Source organism: Arctopsyche grandis, chromosome 4 (assembly GCF_051622035.1).
Source record: "Arctopsyche grandis isolate Sample6627 chromosome 4, ASM5162203v2, whole genome shotgun sequence".
NCBI lineage: Eukaryota > Metazoa > Arthropoda > Insecta > Trichoptera > Hydropsychidae > Arctopsyche > Arctopsyche grandis.
The window spans coordinates 3772862-3792500 of NC_135358.1; the positions used below are offsets into that span (position 1 = coordinate 3772862).

Consider the following 19639-nt stretch of genomic DNA (forward strand, 5'->3'; position numbering starts at 1 on the left):
TTGTTTTCAAAGTTCCCAAACATTTTCCAACCAACAATATTAACTTACATACAAAGTCTCTTTCGAAATTATATATTAGACTATTATATATTTATTACTATTTTTAAACAATTTATATACATGGTGGGGGCATGGTTTTGCACAGGAGGTTAAAGTCAAGGGGATTTTTGGCCGGGGGTATGTGTCCGGGGGGTACATGTCCAGGGGGGTGACCGGAAAACTGCACTCGGGATAGCATCTTTCCAAGATGCTCAAGGAGAACTAACGCAATAGAATTCTACGAAAAAGCGTCGAGGGGTATTTGTATGTTATCCGAGGGTGCTAACCTGGTCAGTAATAAAATATTTAGGAGTAACGTTTGATAAAAGAATGAGATGGGCACCTCACATTGAGGCAGCGAAATGCAAGGCGATGCGGGGTATATCCTCAATATATCCAATATTTAATCGCCATAGTTCTTTATCAACGCTAAATAAAATAAAATAATATCGCGCGCTCATATTACCAATATTAACCTATGCTTCACCTGTATGGAATAACGCCTCGAATACTAACCTTTCCAAGCTCCAAGTAATACAAAATAAATCCCTAAAAATAATTTATAATACACCCATATATACTAACTTGAAAAAACTGCATGCCATATGTAATATTCCGTTTGTTACAGACATTACTAACAAACTAACCAGTAGATTCAGAATCAGTAATAACCATACTAACACACTTGTGAAGAGTCTCGGTGATTACAACAAAATGTCTATACCCTTCAGGTATAAACACAGATTACCTAAATACAATCTGCTTTAGGTCATCGAATTTAGAGAGTCTTTAATTAATATTATGTATTCGATGTATTATGAGCATTTATAAGAATTGTAAATAGGTTTTTGAGCTCTTTTTCCTATTATGCTGTACATTAACATTAGAATAATATAATACTATGATTACTAACCAAATAAAATAAAATTGTATAATAGAAAATGATCAGTAGATCAGTAGCTATTAAAATAGATATAAGATGTATTGTGAACATAATTTCGTAATAATAAAAAGCATTTAAAAATCAAAATCAAAAACCTTCTTTCTAAAGTTATTTTTGAAAATGATGACTTTTGGAAACTGCGCTACTATTCAGTGCAATTTAGTGCATCTTTCCGGGAACCGTCCAGGGAGTACATGTCCGGATACCGCAAATCAGTACTGAAACATTCAAATAAATTCTCCATAAAATTGACAGCCACTCATGGGTGATTCAAGACGGGATCCATCACGTAGTGTAAATATGAAAAATGTGTGTAATAATATGTACGTAGTTTTGGGAAAATTCGCATTCAATAAATGCGGTCATTATGCATGTTTAATGCAGTTGGGATGAATCGAGTTGTGGCGAGGAACGTGGTTACGGTGTCGGTTGACCCACGACCTGAACTGCGGACCACCCTGTACCTCGCCACACCGGGCTAATGGTGCAACTGACCTTAATGCCTGCTTCATATGCTCATAATGGACCATTATGAACGGTCCTTTGCCATGAAAATTAGAAACAAGAAAGGAGATTCCTCCATATAAGAACATATTTCATTTCGATATACGCAATGAATCTGACTAGACTTAAGTACGAGTGCTAAATAACGAATCCGTCATCGCTTCAAACACGAATAAACGTCTTACTAAATGGACAATTTCACGCACGTGAATAATAACTTGACGGGCGTGTAATGTTAACATTGTGGATTGATTCATACCTCTATGTACATACATACCAAAGTATAAGTATAATGGATAATGTTGTATCATTTTCAGTGCATACATGACATTCATGCATATGATGTATCAAGGCGATGCGGGGTTTATCCTCAAAATAAAATAAAGTTATATCGTGTGCTCATATTACCATTATTAACCTATGCTTAACCTGTATGGAATAACGCCTGGAATACTAAACTTTCCAAACTCCAAATAATACAAAATAAATCCCTAAAAATAATTTATAATACACCCATATATACTAACTTGAAAAAACGCATGGCATAAATAATATTTTGTTTGTTACATACATTACTAACAAATTAACCAGTAGATTCTATGACAGAATCACTAATAACCATACTAATACACCTGTGAAGAGTCTGGGTGATTACAACAAAATGTCTATACCCTTCAGGTATAAACACAGATTATCTAAACACAATCTGCTTTAGGTCATCGACTTTAGAGAGTCTTTAATTAATATTATGTATTAGATGTATTATGAGCATTTATAAGAATCGTAAATAGGTTTTTGAGCTATTTTTCCTATTATGCTGTATATTAACATTAGAATAATATAATACTATGATTACTAACAAAATTAAATTAAAACTTTAAAAGCTATTAAAATAGATATGTATAAGATGTATTGTGAACATAATTTAGTAATAATAAAAAGCATTTCAAAATAAAAATCAAATATTGTGGTTGTTTATTGAATGTAAAAATTCGTATTGTTACATGAATAGTGTTATTGATCGTATTGTATACGATGTTTGTAATATCTGACCATACATGTCAGGTATTGTTTCGATTTACATGTGTATGTATGTAATTATTATGTATTTAAATATATGTATATACATATAATATATGAGTCTTAATCTGTTTAGCACACTCGCCGCTTTGGAGCAATCTGTTAGGCGAATTTGCATGATTAATTGAAAAATAAAAAAAAATAAATGTATATATGCACACGTGTGCACTGTTGCATACCCCGTGCCGCTATAGCGCGTCTTGATCTAATTTGAATACATACATGAAATACATGTAAACCGTACTCGAAGTACGAGAGTCATTTTTTTATAAGAATTTAGTCAAGTCAGAACACCAGACTCACAAAAAATTTCAGTATTGTTAATTAATATTGTCCTACAAAGCAAGAGAACAAAAAAATGGTTAACAATAGTAATTGATAATTGTGAACCATTTTGTTGTGGGCAAAATAAACTTTTCCGCCGATCTCTGGTCATAACACTCATACAATCCAATTCAACAAGTCAATTCAACCAGTATAAGCATAAACTCTTAATAGTCAGTACACGGCGATAGCTCTAAATAAACGGTTCTACGCGTATCTCGAGTTCATCGTTTCAATATTAGGTTCAACTTTCAAAATCAGTTCAAAAGTGCCGTTCAAATACATATAATAGATATAGTAAAAATGGTACCTTCAGTGTTAAAATAATTACTTTAATTAAAACTTGAGACAGAACTTTAAAATTATAAATTAAATGAAATAGAAGAATATTGATTGGGATGATGATTGAATGATGACAACATTCAAATGAACTTTTTAAAAAGATAAACGACCCTTGGAATGTGACAGCACTTAAGAGAAACGAGAATTTGAAACATCGATAGGTAGTATTAAGTAAATGTTATATTTAAACGTTGACAAAAGAAATCAAATATAAGAAATCAAATTGCCAATGTTTTATCGTGAAATACATATTAAGATAACAATCCCCTAGAAAATAACTATAAATCCAAGAATATCTCTTGCATTGCAATAATACTTATATCGTTGTATTCAACTCTATTGAGCTTAATTTAAGTTTTAACCAATAATGATAAGTGATTCTGGAGTCATTCTATAATACTGCCTATATTATATAATGAATAGTTATAGAAAAAAGTCCTTACCAAATATAACTTGTTAATTTCAATGACGTCCACAAAGCAAATGTACAAGCCAGTCGTGATAAGGATTACATAAATGAAACTAATAAACAATATAGCAATTAATCTGTATTAAAATATCCTAGTTATATTAATCTTATCATAAATGTTTTGCAATATATAGGTATAACAACTATCGATTGTAATAAAATTAACCAAAACGAAATAAAATCATCAGTTTCCAATAATCAATAAATAATTAATCAAGCTTGCAGATTAATTTCTTATTAGTTACAGTTCTATAACTGGAATTATTTGGATAGTGTACTGTATTAGGAATTGAAAAGATTTAATACACACCTAATATAGAGCTGGTATAAGATCATTATTTGAAGTTATTCAAATGAGTTCACATCCATGTGAACTCATTTGAACTACAGTGGTGTAGTGCTAAATAAAAAAGAACCAGGTTGGTGTTTCATTTTTACGACCCCCCCCCCTCTTTTTTCCTGACTAAAAAAAAAGTTGTATCCTAATATTGGTAGTCCAAATATTTATAAAAAAAATCAAATAATAATTAACAACTATTCTTACTTGTTGAAATTATGATCTATTTTTTATATTTCATAAAAACTTCCATAATGCATCCTCTTCAACATCTTTGATTTTGCAAAACCCGTGTTTGTGTGTCAACAGCAACAATTGAAACCATTTACATATTTTTATTTTATTGTTACAATCAATATACACTCGTCATTACAGATCGCTCCAATGCGACGAGTGTACGATAACGGTCAGAAATACAATAATACATTTACAATCAGAATACATAGCATATAACAATTAATCAGTACAGAAATAATAATCATAGATACATCTATGGATTATTTATTTTTATATTTTTGTCTACAATTTTTATTACAATTTTTATACATATAATAAACACGAAATTATAGAGATGTCTATAGATTTCAGATTACTGTGCATAACTTTTACAAATTATACACACAGATTTTGTGACAACAGGAAATGAACTAATACCAATTTTCAGGAACCGTTTCAACAATGATCAGATAAAATTGGCAAACTCTGATAGAGAAACGATCGATTTGGAGTCACAAAACCCCCAAACCTAACCAGCAGTTTGACGAGGACTCGAACCTTCGACCTCAGTGGTGCTAAATACATACGCTACCATTAAGCCAAACTGTATTCATATGTACGTATGTGAAAAAACTATCAAATTTTAACATGTGAATTTAGAGATGACTATTCATTTAAGCTGAGTCCCCTCATTTTATCTATCCTCAAGTGCGTATAGTCAATAGTTCTATGATATTCCTATACGTCAAAAATTGTGATCTGATTTTGAACCACTTACACTCTTCAAGTCGCTTTGATATCTTACAGACATACGGATGCTAGCTAACATTCAAGTACATATGTAAGTTAATGTCTTGGACCCGAAGCTAGAGGAGTTTAATCATCAACGAAATCATTAAAAATTACATTGGAATCTTATGTCAGATTGAAGCGATGACAGCTAGCTATCCAAATACGTCGTTCTATCACCCACTCACAACTCACAGGCTAAAGAGTTTAACAGTTAAAACAGCTATTTTCTTCACTCTAATTTACTCTCATTTCATATAAACTTTCCCTAATAGATTAAATAAAGTAATATATTGGTGAAATTCGTGGACCAACTATTGAAATGTAAGTGGCCAAGCCATAATCTCTACGTATGTAGCTGTCACTTGGCGAAGAGGTGTAGGAGAGAGATTTTCTGGAACGTCCACACTCCTCATTGGAAGACCAATGGAGATCACGATCCTCAGGAATGAGAGTATCGACAAAAATATATTTAGGGTCAAGACTCTTTGCTGCCGGGCAAACGGTTACAGCCGAATGAAATTACTAAATGTAATGCACATTAAAGAATTAGACTGCTCTAATTCAGTGACAATACACAACATTCTGGAACTGTGAAAAGCATTAAATTAAATAATGATCGCAAAAAAATTCATTTAAAAACAAGCTTTGTATTCGTGTTAAATAAAATCAAAAATTGTAATAAAATATAAAATGATTTGTAGTACAAAAATTTAATGCTATTTTTAGATGTACATATATATGTATGTAGACTCAGGGCTACCAAAAGGAATCTCGGGCCCTGGGGCGGGGGGAGCGGGACCCTATGACAAACTAAAAAATATCTTATACATATATATACATATATATATATATATATATATATATATATATATATATATATATATATATATATATATATATATATATATATATATATATATATATATACATATATATATATTTTTTTTTTAATATTCTAAAAATCTATCAGAACTATTAGAAAAATATTGTTATAATATTTTTTTAAATAATTAAATAAGAAGGTATGATACAGGTTTTTCATTCCAAATCGACCCTTTTTTTATTTCAAATTGACCTTTTTACTAGCCTCTTCTTACTTCACTTTCGATTTTTCGTCTGACGAAATTTTGGGTTCTTTTCCGATCGTTTTCAAACTTTGGCTTGGTCATCAATATATGTGGAAATGAAGTCTGCCATGACGATTGTTAAAAATAATCGTAATAGACATGTTTGAAAATACTCCATCATCTTTCTCGGTGACGTCTACATTGGTGCATGTGTCCACACTGTTCTGATCGTTTTTTTTCCTTTTTCACCACCACTAGAGCTATGTCAGATTTTCATTGTTTAAACAAACTTCGTCAGACGACAAAATCGCTTCTGAACTAAGAAGAAGTTAGTAATAATAAAAAGGGGCAATTTGGAATGAAAAACCTCCATAATAGGTATGATTTCCTAAGCAGGCCCCCCTCGAGTAGTCCGGGCCCTGGAACTTTACCCCGACTCCCCCTCCCCCTCCTCTTGTACATGTTGACTAGGAAATCAAAATATTTGCTTTTAGATTGTCAACTCTAGATGTACATATATATATTGTGAATATATTTTTAAGATTTAAAAATAAAAAATATATCTATGAAAATGAGCAAGTGATTTCATCATCTCGATTTTATCAGCATTGTATATATAGGCAATAAATATATACATACATAAAAAAAAAGTTTTTTAAAAACTTACCTCTTCTATAATTTGTATATAAAATTATTATTTTGAATAAAAATACCAATAATTTTATTATGCTACCGCCATATATGTTTAAAACTAAAAACTGGATAAATGTCAGGCACTTTTCAGAAATTCAAATTTCAAACGCGTCTAAAACGAAGTAAAATAAAGTAACAATATTTTTGCTAAAATTTCAAATAAAATTTTGTATAGAAAATTTTGTGAACAGATTCTTCAAATAGTAATCTGAGCATATTCAAAACTTAAAAGACGTTTTGATGAAATTTATGGACATTTTTTTTATCAAAATCCACTCAAAATTTCGAAATAAAACATTCTTTGCACATGAGAATACATAAAATAAGGGAACTCAGCTAAAATAAATAGTCATTTCTAAATTCAGATGTTAAAAATTGATAGTTTTTTGACATATAGGTATATTAACACTGTTAAAAGCAAATTTTGCTGTTGACACACATACACGGGTTTGCAAAATGAAAGATGTTGAAGAGGATGCATTATGGAAGCTATTATCTATATATGTATATAAATAATTACAAAAAAAAGTATTTTAAAAACATACCTCTTCTATAATTTGTATATAAAATTATTATTTTGAATAAAAATACCAATAATTTTATTTAACTACCACCATCTATGTTTAAAACTAAACACTGGATAAACGTCAGGCACTTTTCAGAAATTCAAATTTCAAACGCGTCTAAAACGATATGTTTTCTCCATCGTAATGGCGGAGGATACATTTACTTATATTGATGACCAAAATGAACAATATGGCAAAGTATGAAAACTATCGGATAAGAGGCAAATTTTTTCCTGAATTGTAATCGTAAGTGAAGCTAAAAGAAGGTACATATGTAAAAATTCTAAATTTGAAAGTTTGCATCTATGAGGTGTGTTTTACAGGGTGGGACGCAACCTTTTTGATATATTTAAGAGGGAAATTCCAGGGGGCCAATTATAGGCGTTGTTCGCAAGCAACACGTGGGTGTGTGAGTCTGTTTGTACCTGGTATATATGTACCTGCATATACACGAGATGAGTAACGACAGTTCCGTTCATTATATACCAGATTGTGACCCCAGGGTCTGCAGAGGGTCAGAGGAATTCCTTACCGTTGTCCGCTCATAGGAGCATTCGCGGTTTTACATTAAATGTGGCCGATGATTTTTTAACGAACGATACGGACACGCGACTGGTAGTGTATGTATGTGTAATTCTAGTATGGAAAAAAATTCGTTACACCTCTCCGAATTGACTCGTCAATTTTTGTAATGATTGTGGTTTTTTTGCCGCGGTTATTTTTAGTGGGGAAATTGACGTGAATCGAATGCAAACATAACGTGTACAGTTAGTGTTGTGAGTTATGCGCGGATCGGTATCCATTAATTTTCACACCCGACCACTTTCGCATTGACCGTAATTTTTCCGATTGAATGAGCGAATGAAAACTCGCGTAAATATTTACGGAAGTGCGTCAAGATTGCCGGTACCGTTCTGCTAAATTGCCACTATTAAAATGTGCGTTCGGTATTGAATCGAATAATTATTAACTGTAACAGATGAATGAAATGTCTTGGTGTAAAATTTAACTCGCACCCGTCGGTCTATCAAAGTTTAATGGACAATATAATATAAAATACCTGGCAGTGAAATTATAACAATTTATTAAACAATACAGCAAAGCTCTTAGATCACATACATATATACAAAATGTGTAGAAATAGTACTGTTCTCTTCAACAAGCTTCTATGATCAAACTACTTCTAATGTAAATTTGCAACATAACTATTTGAAAATCCTTGATCAATTTCTTTTTATTACAAACCTCCTTTTCGTTTCACTTACGATTACAATTCAGGAAAAAAATTGCTTCTTATCCGATCGTTTTCATACTTTGCCATATTGCTCATTTTTGTCATCAATACATGTAAGTAAATGTATCCTCCGCTATTACGATGGAGAAAAAATATCGTTTTAAACGCGTTTGAAATTTGAATTTCTGAAAAGTGCCTGACGTTTATCCAGTCTTTAGTTTTAAACATAGATGGTGGTAGTAAAATAAAATTATTGGTATTTTTATTCAAAATAATAATTTTATATACAAATTATAGAAGAGGTATGTTTTTAAAATACGTTTTTTTTGTTATTATGTATATTAACCAGCAGCGTGGTCTAGTGGTGAATGTTGAATTATTTCGTACTTGATGTTACGAGTTCGAATCACCGCTAAGTCTCGCTGTTGGCCAGACCTTGATTTGTCTAGGTCGATCGTTTCTTATCAGAATTTGCCAATTTTTCTGATTTTCATTGAAACGATTCCTGTAAAATTGGCGTTTCCTTCCCAATTTTCTGTTGCGAACCTTTAGTTATTGTTATATCTTAGGTTTCGCCATATTGCTCACCATAGATGTCTCTGTGGTTGTTTATCGAATATAAAATTCGTATTGTTACATGAATGTTATTCATCGTTATTTATCGTATTAATACGATGTTTGTAATATATGTATACTGACCAAAGATGTCAGATATTTAGATTTACATGTATCTATGTAATAATAATGTGGACCGGGAAGGCGCAATTGGGGTTTACCTGTTAAGCCTTCTTGGTATATTTGTATATACATATGTATGTGAAAATATGTATATAAATAAATAAAATAAAATATATATAGATAAGAACTTCCATAGTGCATCCCCTTCAACATCTTTCATTTTGCAAGCCCGTGTATGTGTGTCAACAGCAAAATGGATCCTCTGCCATTACGCCATTAGAATATAGTTTAAGACGTGTTTGAAGTTTGCAAATTTGAAATCTGGGTGACGTCTATGTAGCCTTTAGTTTTATACATAGATGGCGGTAGTAAAAAAACATAGATGGCGGTAGTAAAATAAAATTATTGGTATTTTTATTCAAAATAATTATAGCTCTTCAAGCTATTTTTCTACCAGTTCACATTTCCTTTTAATCTTTCATTGCAAAACCTATTACAGCCAGTACGCAATAAAACTCTTCTGATTTAAATACTAGAGCTAATGTACATTCATTATAATTTTCTAATTTTATGATCAAGCACTTTTGATCTACCATCAACCTTCGATTCTATCGTTTTGTTATTTTTCCTGATGAAATTGAAATTAAAAAAACAACAGACATGTAGAAAAATATGTCCACGTAGGCACTTACATATTTAAATATGTGCTCGTTGCTTTAACATGGGATTGTGAAGTGTCTTGGGAAAAATATCTTCCGATCTATTCCTGCCAGTATTCTAAATATGTATATATGTAGATGTGACGTATTTATCTCTAACGGATTCGAGTTTCAAATTCAAATTCGAGATCGAGCATCTCGAATTTGCTAATATTATAAAATGACACGCAAAATAAAGGCACCGAACCTTCAATAGAATTTAACTATAAAATTTCCAATACATTATTCAAGAAGGTGATTTGAACTGATGAAAGCTCAAACTCGAACACGAACACTGGTTCGGTTTGGCGTGACCAATGGCACACAGTGCAAATAACGGTCAATTCCCCCAATAGATAGAATTTGCGATATTTTATAGATATATGTGTACATGTATCATATATTTAACATTTTAACATTTTTTGCGACGGTAAATGCATATAAATACACACCAGATAATAGATCAACTCCCCGGGAAAGGCTGGTGCGTAGGAAGCAAGGATTTATTATCCAACGATTGATGGTTGATGGTAAATAATAATGATGATTACGATGCTTTGCGTATTATTTAACGAGTTAAGTAATGAGGGTATTCCACGGTTTCGAATAAAACCGCAGAAGTCGATTTAAATTTTAATTAGATGTTTTGTATTTATATATGTATATTGTCAAGTCTATTATCGATTAAAAACCACACTGGCGAGACACTGCATAGCCTTATTGATTATAAATTATCGAATAAATCAGGTGCTATTAGCTGGGGGGACAAAGGGTTAAACTGACGACGTCTTCTATAATTTTAGTAAAGTGGGAAAACGTGCATTGAACTCTTCTCGTGTATTAAAGGTACGAAGAGTTATTCGACGACGCGTAAGATGCTTGTAAGATTAAGAGGCTTATAATGAATATTGGATTTTCAATTATGCGTCCTTAAGTTACGATGGTAATGCAAAATATTTTTTCTGCTTGAGGTTAACAAGCGAGCTTCGGATTTTCATTTAAATTTTTCACAATAAAAGCATTTTATGAACGGTCATTAAAAGTAAAAACGAAATAAAATTTAAGTTTATGCAGATTGGCTAACGACTCATTATATTGATTATAGGGAGGTATTATATGTTTATGTATATTCCGGAAAAAGTTTAAACGACTTAATTAAAAACCATTGGATCCTATTTAGAAAGGCGTTAGACTAAAACTTTTCTATTTACATAATAATAATAAATTTTCGAATGACATTGATAAATTCCTGCCGACTAATTAGCAACATGTATCTACAAATATGTATATAGAATAAGATGATAACGTAAGCTGTTATTGTTTTGCGTGAAATATATTAATTTCTTAATTGATTTATTTAGTTATTTATTTAGTAGCAAATTGCTGATGTTATTAACCCTCAGGAAGGCATTATAAATTTGAACACCTCTGTGGAAAACACCTCCTGCAGTTTTTGCCTTCTTAACTCTACCTGTAATTAAATTATTCCTATTTATCATCCATCTAATTGATAATTTACTTAACAAAAATTGTGAAATATACCAGTTTTCCGATGTAAATAAAGCTTTAAAAACTTAAGATCGACTCCCCAAGGCTAATTAAATGGTCTCACGTATGTATCCCTGTATGTATGTACACATATGTAAAACACATATACGAAAATATTTTGTTTAAATAAGTAGATATATGATGTATTTTTATCGTAATTTAGTAATAATGAATGTGATGTATGAGTGGAATCTTAATCTATTCTCTTCCATTTGGGCCTCGCTGTGATTTTTTTCCTTATGTACATTTTTATGTACTATTTTTCTTTTGTTTTATAGTATTTTTCTGCTTTTACCTTTTATTTCCTTTTAATCTATGAATTATCACTATTATTAATATGATTTTTATTTTTCTCTTTTATTTTCTTATGGAGGCCATTGTGGCGCATTTGGTTCTTCCTGAAATGCCACAATGGTCCAAACTAATGTTTAAATAAATATTATACTCACTTTATATTCAATATTAAACTTAGAATTAATAGGATCTAAAGATTTTATTTATTCTTTTATTTGATTTTTCCTTATCTTCATTTTTATGAATTATTTTCTATTTTTTTATCATGTTTTTCTGCTTTTGCTTTTTTCTTTTTATTTTATGCATGTTATTGTATTTTATTTTTGTGTTCTTCTCTTTTTCAAATGTAGGCCATTATGGCGCATTAATTAGGTTCTTCCTGTAATGCCACAATGTTCCAAAACTATAAATGAATAATTAAAAGAATTTAAAAATCAAAAATTGGGAAAAGTATTGAAATATTCTTCTTATCATACGAAACGATGGTACAAATGCCTCAAAATCACATTTAAGCATATTGGATATGGGTAGGGTTGTCAGATTTCATGCAAGTCAAACCGGGACACCCCCTTCCCAAAAATCGGATCAAATCATTTTAAATTTATATTAAACAATTAAATTATATTAATTACTTAAATAATAACAAAATCAGTCATAAAAACATTAATAGGAATAAAATCTATATTCAGCTATTTTATTAATATGAACAAATACAGTCATAAAAATTTTAATTTAAAAACAACTGACAATATAATATAAACCAATGAATAGGAACAAAAGCAACCATAAACGTATAAATTAAAAAAAATACAAATAATATACACATAAACATAAATGATTCATCACTGATGAATCATTCTGATAGTGTGAAAATTATCGATTCAAGATAAATTGATTGATGTCTGATACACAGTTTTTGTCTCCCTTCTACACATAGTTCTCCAGAAAGTATAAGACGGAGACAAATAGTTCATTGTTGAATATTGCTGCAGTGTGTACCAGACTGTCTGGTCCTGACATCGACTTTTTGTTACATATTTTTTTAAATTCTGAGTTAAAAACTTCCGTAGTAAACCGAGACATTTGAGCGTCCCGAGAGGTTCGTTCGGGACACCGAGACACGAGGCTTAAAACTGGTGACAATCCCGATTAATCGGGACGCCTGACAACCCTTATATGATATGGGTCAACTGAAACAGCTGTCGCAAAGGCTCATCATTGTCCTGCATCCTTGGCGTTCTAATTTGAAATTCAGATGCTAATAGCAACCTTCTTGATCTACGGTAACCATATTCCAAGGACTCGAGTATGATGTACACATCCGGCCGTCGAGAGCGAGCTTTCAAGGGTGCTCGGAGGATTTTCATCCTCCCAGAGAAGAATGCTAGGAGCTCCTCATATCGGTCTCGAATGAGGCGTATAATCAATAGGGCAGCTGTGGCAACCAATAAGCACACAATCGCCGGTTGTCAGCTACCGTCAGCAATAAACAAGTGGCGAGTGGCCACGCCGCCCACGCGACAGCTACCACAGACATGTTTACAAGGGGCGGCACTGCACAACTACTATATGTACTACCCAGAACCCACTGGAGAATACCTATACCTACCTGCTGGAACCAAGAACCCGCTACGTGCGTTTAGAAGTCGGCCTTTCCATCAGGAGCGGCCGCAAATAATTCCAGGTGAAGGTTTCTGTACCGCCAAGGTCGGATATGATTCCTCCTCGTAGTTTAAATCTTAAAGTTGAAATCATCAAAGTGAATCTTCTATTTGTTTATTACTTTATCTATGTACGTAGTAACAATAGATGAAGTTTTGTGATCATGCAAAAATTCGAACTCGAGATTTTGAATGATTCGAACTCAGAATCGATCACTGATCACGTTTTCATGATCTAGAAAAAATGTGTGTGTGTGTGTGTGTCTGTGTGTGTGTCTGTGTGGGTGTGTATTTTGGGGATATTTTTAACACCGTTAGTCCTATCGAACTGAAACTTAGTATCGGTAACTGAAATTCTTATCGACACGACGTAAATTTTTTTCAAATTTTTAAGTTGACCGGAAATGGTACCTCGCCTTATAGGTGTCCTCTTTTTTTAAGTTTTTGAATTCAATTATCTCCCAAACCACTAATTGAATCGGACTGAATTTTTTTTAAATATAATACAAATAATAATTTTTATAACCTCATATTTTTTAAATATTTCTATCTGAACCGGAAGCAGTACTTTTACTCTAAAGAATCGAAGTTTTTTATGTTTTTTTCAGAAACCTTTTGGTTTATTGAACTGAAATTTCATATCTAGAAGTTTAAGTTTAATACCAAGTTAATTATAAAATTTAGTTAGCATCCGTCAACCGGAAGTAGCAGTTTACTCTTGTTCGATTTTTCTTCCACTATTTTTTTCGACCCCTTAAACATGTGTGTTCGTCACAAAAAAATTCAAGTATAATTTTTGTTGCAATTTGATGAAACTGAAAAAAAATTATTAAATTTTATAAACCGGAAGTGGGATTTTTTTCACTTAGAAAGGTTGGAAATGTTGTGCCCACTACTCTGTCCACACCCCTGAACGTATTAAGCTGAAAATTTATATTTCTATCCTTTATGACTTAGATCTGGTAGGGTTTTGGTCAGAATTCGTAAACCGGAAGTAGTATTTTTTTTAAAAAACAATATTTCATTATTTTTTCATTATTTTATTTTGACCTTTTAAATTGTTTTAAGCTTCTTGATATTTAATGTGTATAATAAAAATAGTGATTTTAAGTAAAAATAAAAAAAAAAATTACTTAATTTAATGAACCGGAAGTGGGATTTTTTTCCTCGTGGAAAGGTCAAAAATGTTGTGCCCACTACTCTGTCCGCACCCCTGAACATATTAAGCTGAAAATTTATATTTCTATTCTTTGTGTACTAACTTAAAGCTGGTAGGGTTTTGGTCAGAATTCGTAAACCGGAAGTAGTATTTTTTTTAAAAACAATATTTCATTATTTTTTCATTATTTTATTTTGACCTTTTAAATTGTTTTAAGCTTCTTGATATTTAATGTGTATAATAAAAATAGTGATTTTAAGTAAAAATAAAAAAAAAATTACTTAATTTAATGAACCGGAAGTGGGATTTTTTTCCTCGTAGAAAAGTCAAAAATGTTGTGCCCACTACTCTGTCCGCACCCCTGAACGTATTAAGCTGAAAATTTATATTTCTATCCTTTGTGTACTAACTTAGAGCTGGTAGGGTTTTGGTCAGAATTCGTAAGCCGGAAGTAGTATTTTTTTTTAAAACAATATTTCATTATTTTATTTTGACCTTTAAAATTATTTTTATTTTCTTGATATTTAATGAGTATAATATTGATAGTGATTTTTAGTAATAAAAAAAATTTGAACAAAATCTGATAACCGGAAGTAGATCTTTTGTTTTGTGCAAGTTTCCATACATTTGCGCTCAATTTGTATCGCTATCATAGTCATTAGTTCAATATCGAATTTTGTTTTGTAACCTTCTTATATTCATCAAATACATAGATAAAGTCATGGGTTGGTCACACCCGAATTTTTTTATTTACTGTAGTAAACATAAATGAATTTTTTTGAGGTTTTTTCCGTGATGATAATATCTATTATTTATATAATTGTTTATAAATATATTTAAAAATGAACAAAAGTAAAAAATTCGGATGTTACTAACCCTCGATTTTGTCTATGCCTTTGATAAATATAAGAAGTAACCTGTATTGAAATGTAAATGTCAAATGTTGACTCTTTATTTAAATATATGTAGGTATGTATGAAATCTTTATGATTGCCATGAGTACACTTTTATTATAATGGGTACTTATCCATTAAGATTAAAATGACTTAGTTACCTGCATTAGGCAATGAAAAGCACCTGAATGTCTTTATCATTACGATTGGAATTCTATAAGACTTACATACACACACTCTTAGCCTGACTGATTCAATCCATACGAAATGTGTTGGGGTCAAATTTTATTATTATACATGTATTGTTGTGTATGAAATAATAAATGCAGTTATTGCCCCATCAATTTACGATAAAATAAATAAATATCACAAAGACTGAACGTTGAACTAAACATTTTAAGATCTACATACATACAGATTCATTAATTCTAACATTGTTTTGTATGGACATCTGCTTGTGACGTTAATTTTCGGAACATTTTCCACACAACTTTAAAACACTGTGGAACAAGTGTAAGTAATTTGGCCACTATAGACCTTATGAATAAATCCTGCATAATAAAATGATAAAAATATTATTGTTATATAAGAGATAATCTCAGAACTGTCAAGCAACTTTAAAGGGGGATACCTGTGACGCTCGCGCTTTAACCATTATTATGTGTCAACACGAATAGATGCAGTTCTTTATTAGGAAGTAAACTTTTATAATAATATGTATTATGATGTTATATTATAATAATTGATGACAAGTTTTACCGCATTGGCGATTTTCACCGGTCGTAAGTCGCGAATATAATATCCGATTCGATTGGTGTGCGCGTCAAATGGGTCCACGATCAAAGGAAAATATTGAAAATGTGTCGAATTAGAAATGCGAGCTTTTATCTGACAATGCGAAGCAGTGACCTAACATTCGATGCATTTTAAATCGTAGACTGTGGGGGTTTACGGTGGAAATTTATGGCTTTATTTCGAATCGTAATTCCTTAGTGATCGATTTGAGTGTGTCTTTCTCCGACAAGAAACAAAAGTAGCTTCGATGGTTATTTTTTTAATATTTTGTATAAAATGTATAGTAAAAATCTATAATAATTAAAGAAGTTAAATAACATGTTCCGTAACAAATGCACACAAAAGCGATAAGATGGTTGAACATAAACACGAAACAATGAAAACTTTGAATTTGCGTTTAATAACAAATCAAAACGATTTGGGATAATATGCAATTTTATTTTCTTTAATACATACACTTAAAAGCATTTTTCACGATGTAATTTAAAATTATTTAGTTACTAAATGAAACTATCAAACCAAAACATAACGCTTATATAGACGAACTTGCATAGAGATGAAATATTTATATCAGTCTGAATTCAATTGAAATTTTTATTGATCTTATTGTTTTCTTCGCATGTGTAAACTAAAATAAAAATAATTATTTAAAAGCACTCAAAGAATTAGCATATGTATTACGTATACAAATATCAGAAAGAAAGTCTATACTTAACGAGCTATACTTAAATTTCATAAAATGCATAAAATACACCCATATATACTAACTTGAAAAAACTGCATGCCATATATAATATTCCGTTTGTTACAGAGATTACTAACAAACTAACCAGTAGATTCTATGACAGAATCACTAATAACCATACTAACACACTTGTGAAGAGTCTCGGTGATTACAACTAAATGTCTATACCCTTCAGGTATAAACACAGATTACCTAAACACAATCTGCTTTAAGTCATCGACTTTAGAGAGTCTTTAATTAATATTATGTATTAGATGTATTATGAACATTTATAAGGGTTGTAAATAGGTTTTTGAGCTCTTTTTCCTATTATGCTGTAGATTAACATTAGAATAATATAATACTATGATTACTAACCAAATTAAATTAAATTGTAAAATAGAAAATGATCAGTAGATCAGAAGCTATTAAAATAGATATAAGATGTATTGTGAACATAATTTCGTAATAATAAAAAGCATTTAAAAATCAAATAAAATGCATGAATGGGAAATAAATGTACATTAAAAGTTCACTTGCATAAAAAATATTGAAAGGAATTATAAATATTATCAATGACCTTCGAATGTGGGATGAAAATTTAATACAACTTCTATTTTTAATCAAATATATACTTAATTACTCAACTCTAAAATAAAATATATGGACATATATACTAAACTTATATGCACTGTCTTTCACAGACAGGGTTGCCAGACGTCCCTATTTGAGTTAGACTGTCCCGAGTTCAACAAACAAATCCCAAGTCCCACATTGTCTCTAAAAATCCTGACTTCACAAAATTTGTACATATATATGTATGTACAAAAATGTTCGTAAATAGAAATGGTTTAACTTCAAAAGGAACAAATTTCAATTCATTCAAGTCTTGTCCATAAACCAAACATGAAAATTGAATTTTCTTCAATTGAAGAATTTATAAAATTATTTAATACTTTTTGAAATGTTGACCTTTTATACGAAGATGTCTGTTTATTAAACAAATCTATTAGCGAAGTAAATATATATATATATATATATATATATATATATATATATATATATATATATATATATATATATATATATATATATATATATATATATATATATATAATGAGAGCCTATATTGTCTGTCAAAATCTAACGTGCTCGCATTATCATTATAATATAAACATTTTTTCATTCATTATATAATAAATTGGTGAAGTATAAATATATATGAGAGATAATGAGAGCCTATAATGCAAATTTTATAAGATATAGTGTAAAAAAATCTGCTGATAACTAAATATAAAACTATCACTGTTTGATCTGTGTACAAAATGCCAAAGTTTCAAAGCGATCGGAAGAGTGTAGAAAATTTGTCAGACTGACGAAGTGAAACCTTGTAATTGAAAATGGTTTATTTATAATTCTTGTATTAATTAATCGAATTAAACCAGCTCATCAATATTGTGAAAGTAACCCGACTTAATCTTCTCTAAATTGCTTTAAATCAATATAAATTAACTAGATATAATTTGGGTTAAGTGTAATTTAAGCAGCATGAATTCAAATATATGTAATATTAGAATTTACCGAGCGGTATTCTTAAAAGGTTAAAAATGCCGTGGAATTTAATAATTTGGAACACTCGCAGTAAACATCGACAAGGAATGATCAAAGTCAAAATTCATCATATCAACTGTCACATAAGTATTATATTTGATTAACAGAGTAGGTACATATGTACATATCTACAAAATATTTACCAGATTTCGAATTAAACCACAATATCGAACAATCTGTGTCATATTGAATTAATAACCGTTTGGACACACTTATTTAATATTTGCACAATCCATTTTGCGATAAATACTCTGTACGTCACACACACATAAATATGAATCGATTTTATAACGGAGCCGAGCAAAAGGTCGATCGTCTTCTTCAACAGCACACCAGTATGGACACGTATGTAAGTAGATGATAACAGTTATTGCAAACATCATAGAGAACAACATATTGTGCCAAATTTGACACTTTGTTTGCGCGTCCACGTCAGATCTGACCATAGTTCACGGACGTTCAGTTTAACGGTATTTCGCGAATCACTCTATTGTGTGATTGATGATCGAAAAGCGTCGGTTAATTAGAGGTAAAAAAATCGCCAATGACTTCCTAAATTAATGTTATGCATCAGTCACGCGCTGAAGTTCAAATGCGAAAATCGACAGGTATTTTTAATCAGTTGCATTCGTGATGTATGGATTTATATCGAAAATGCGCTAGAACGTGTTGTGGATGAACCCGGTTGCTGTTTAAATGTGATTTACTGTTGTAGAAATGATTGTTTGACCTCTGTGAGACTTTTCGAAGGTTTACTTGGTAGACTTGGGAGACTATAAATTAAAAGAAAATTTGAAATTAACGACGGAATGAAGGTTTTTAGGTCTAAGGTTGCTGGGGAAATTCACCTTTATAAATCGAGTGGAAAATTAGTATGAGAACACGCGTATTCGAAGCGAACGGTATAATCGTGTTATCATCGGCGTGTTCTTTGAATGCAAGATTTTTGTGATAGTAATAATGCATTTTAAA

General features: G+C 30.9%; 1 protein-coding gene across 2 annotated transcripts in view; it reads right to left on the bottom strand.

Annotated features, from left to right (window-relative positions):
• Atg16 (Autophagy-related 16) overlaps nucleotides 1-19639 on the bottom strand; it is a 257472-nt gene that overhangs the window by 19326 nt on the left and 218507 nt on the right. The window contains exon 14 of one of the 2 annotated variants that reach the window (XM_077428924.1): nucleotides 12490-13562. The exons of the other annotated variant lie outside the window; for it this stretch is intronic. The gene's annotated coding sequence lies outside the window, so the exon portion shown is untranslated. Of the gene's footprint in view, nucleotides 1-12489; nucleotides 13563-19639 lie in introns of those variants that run through there. 2 annotated transcript variants of the gene reach the window in all.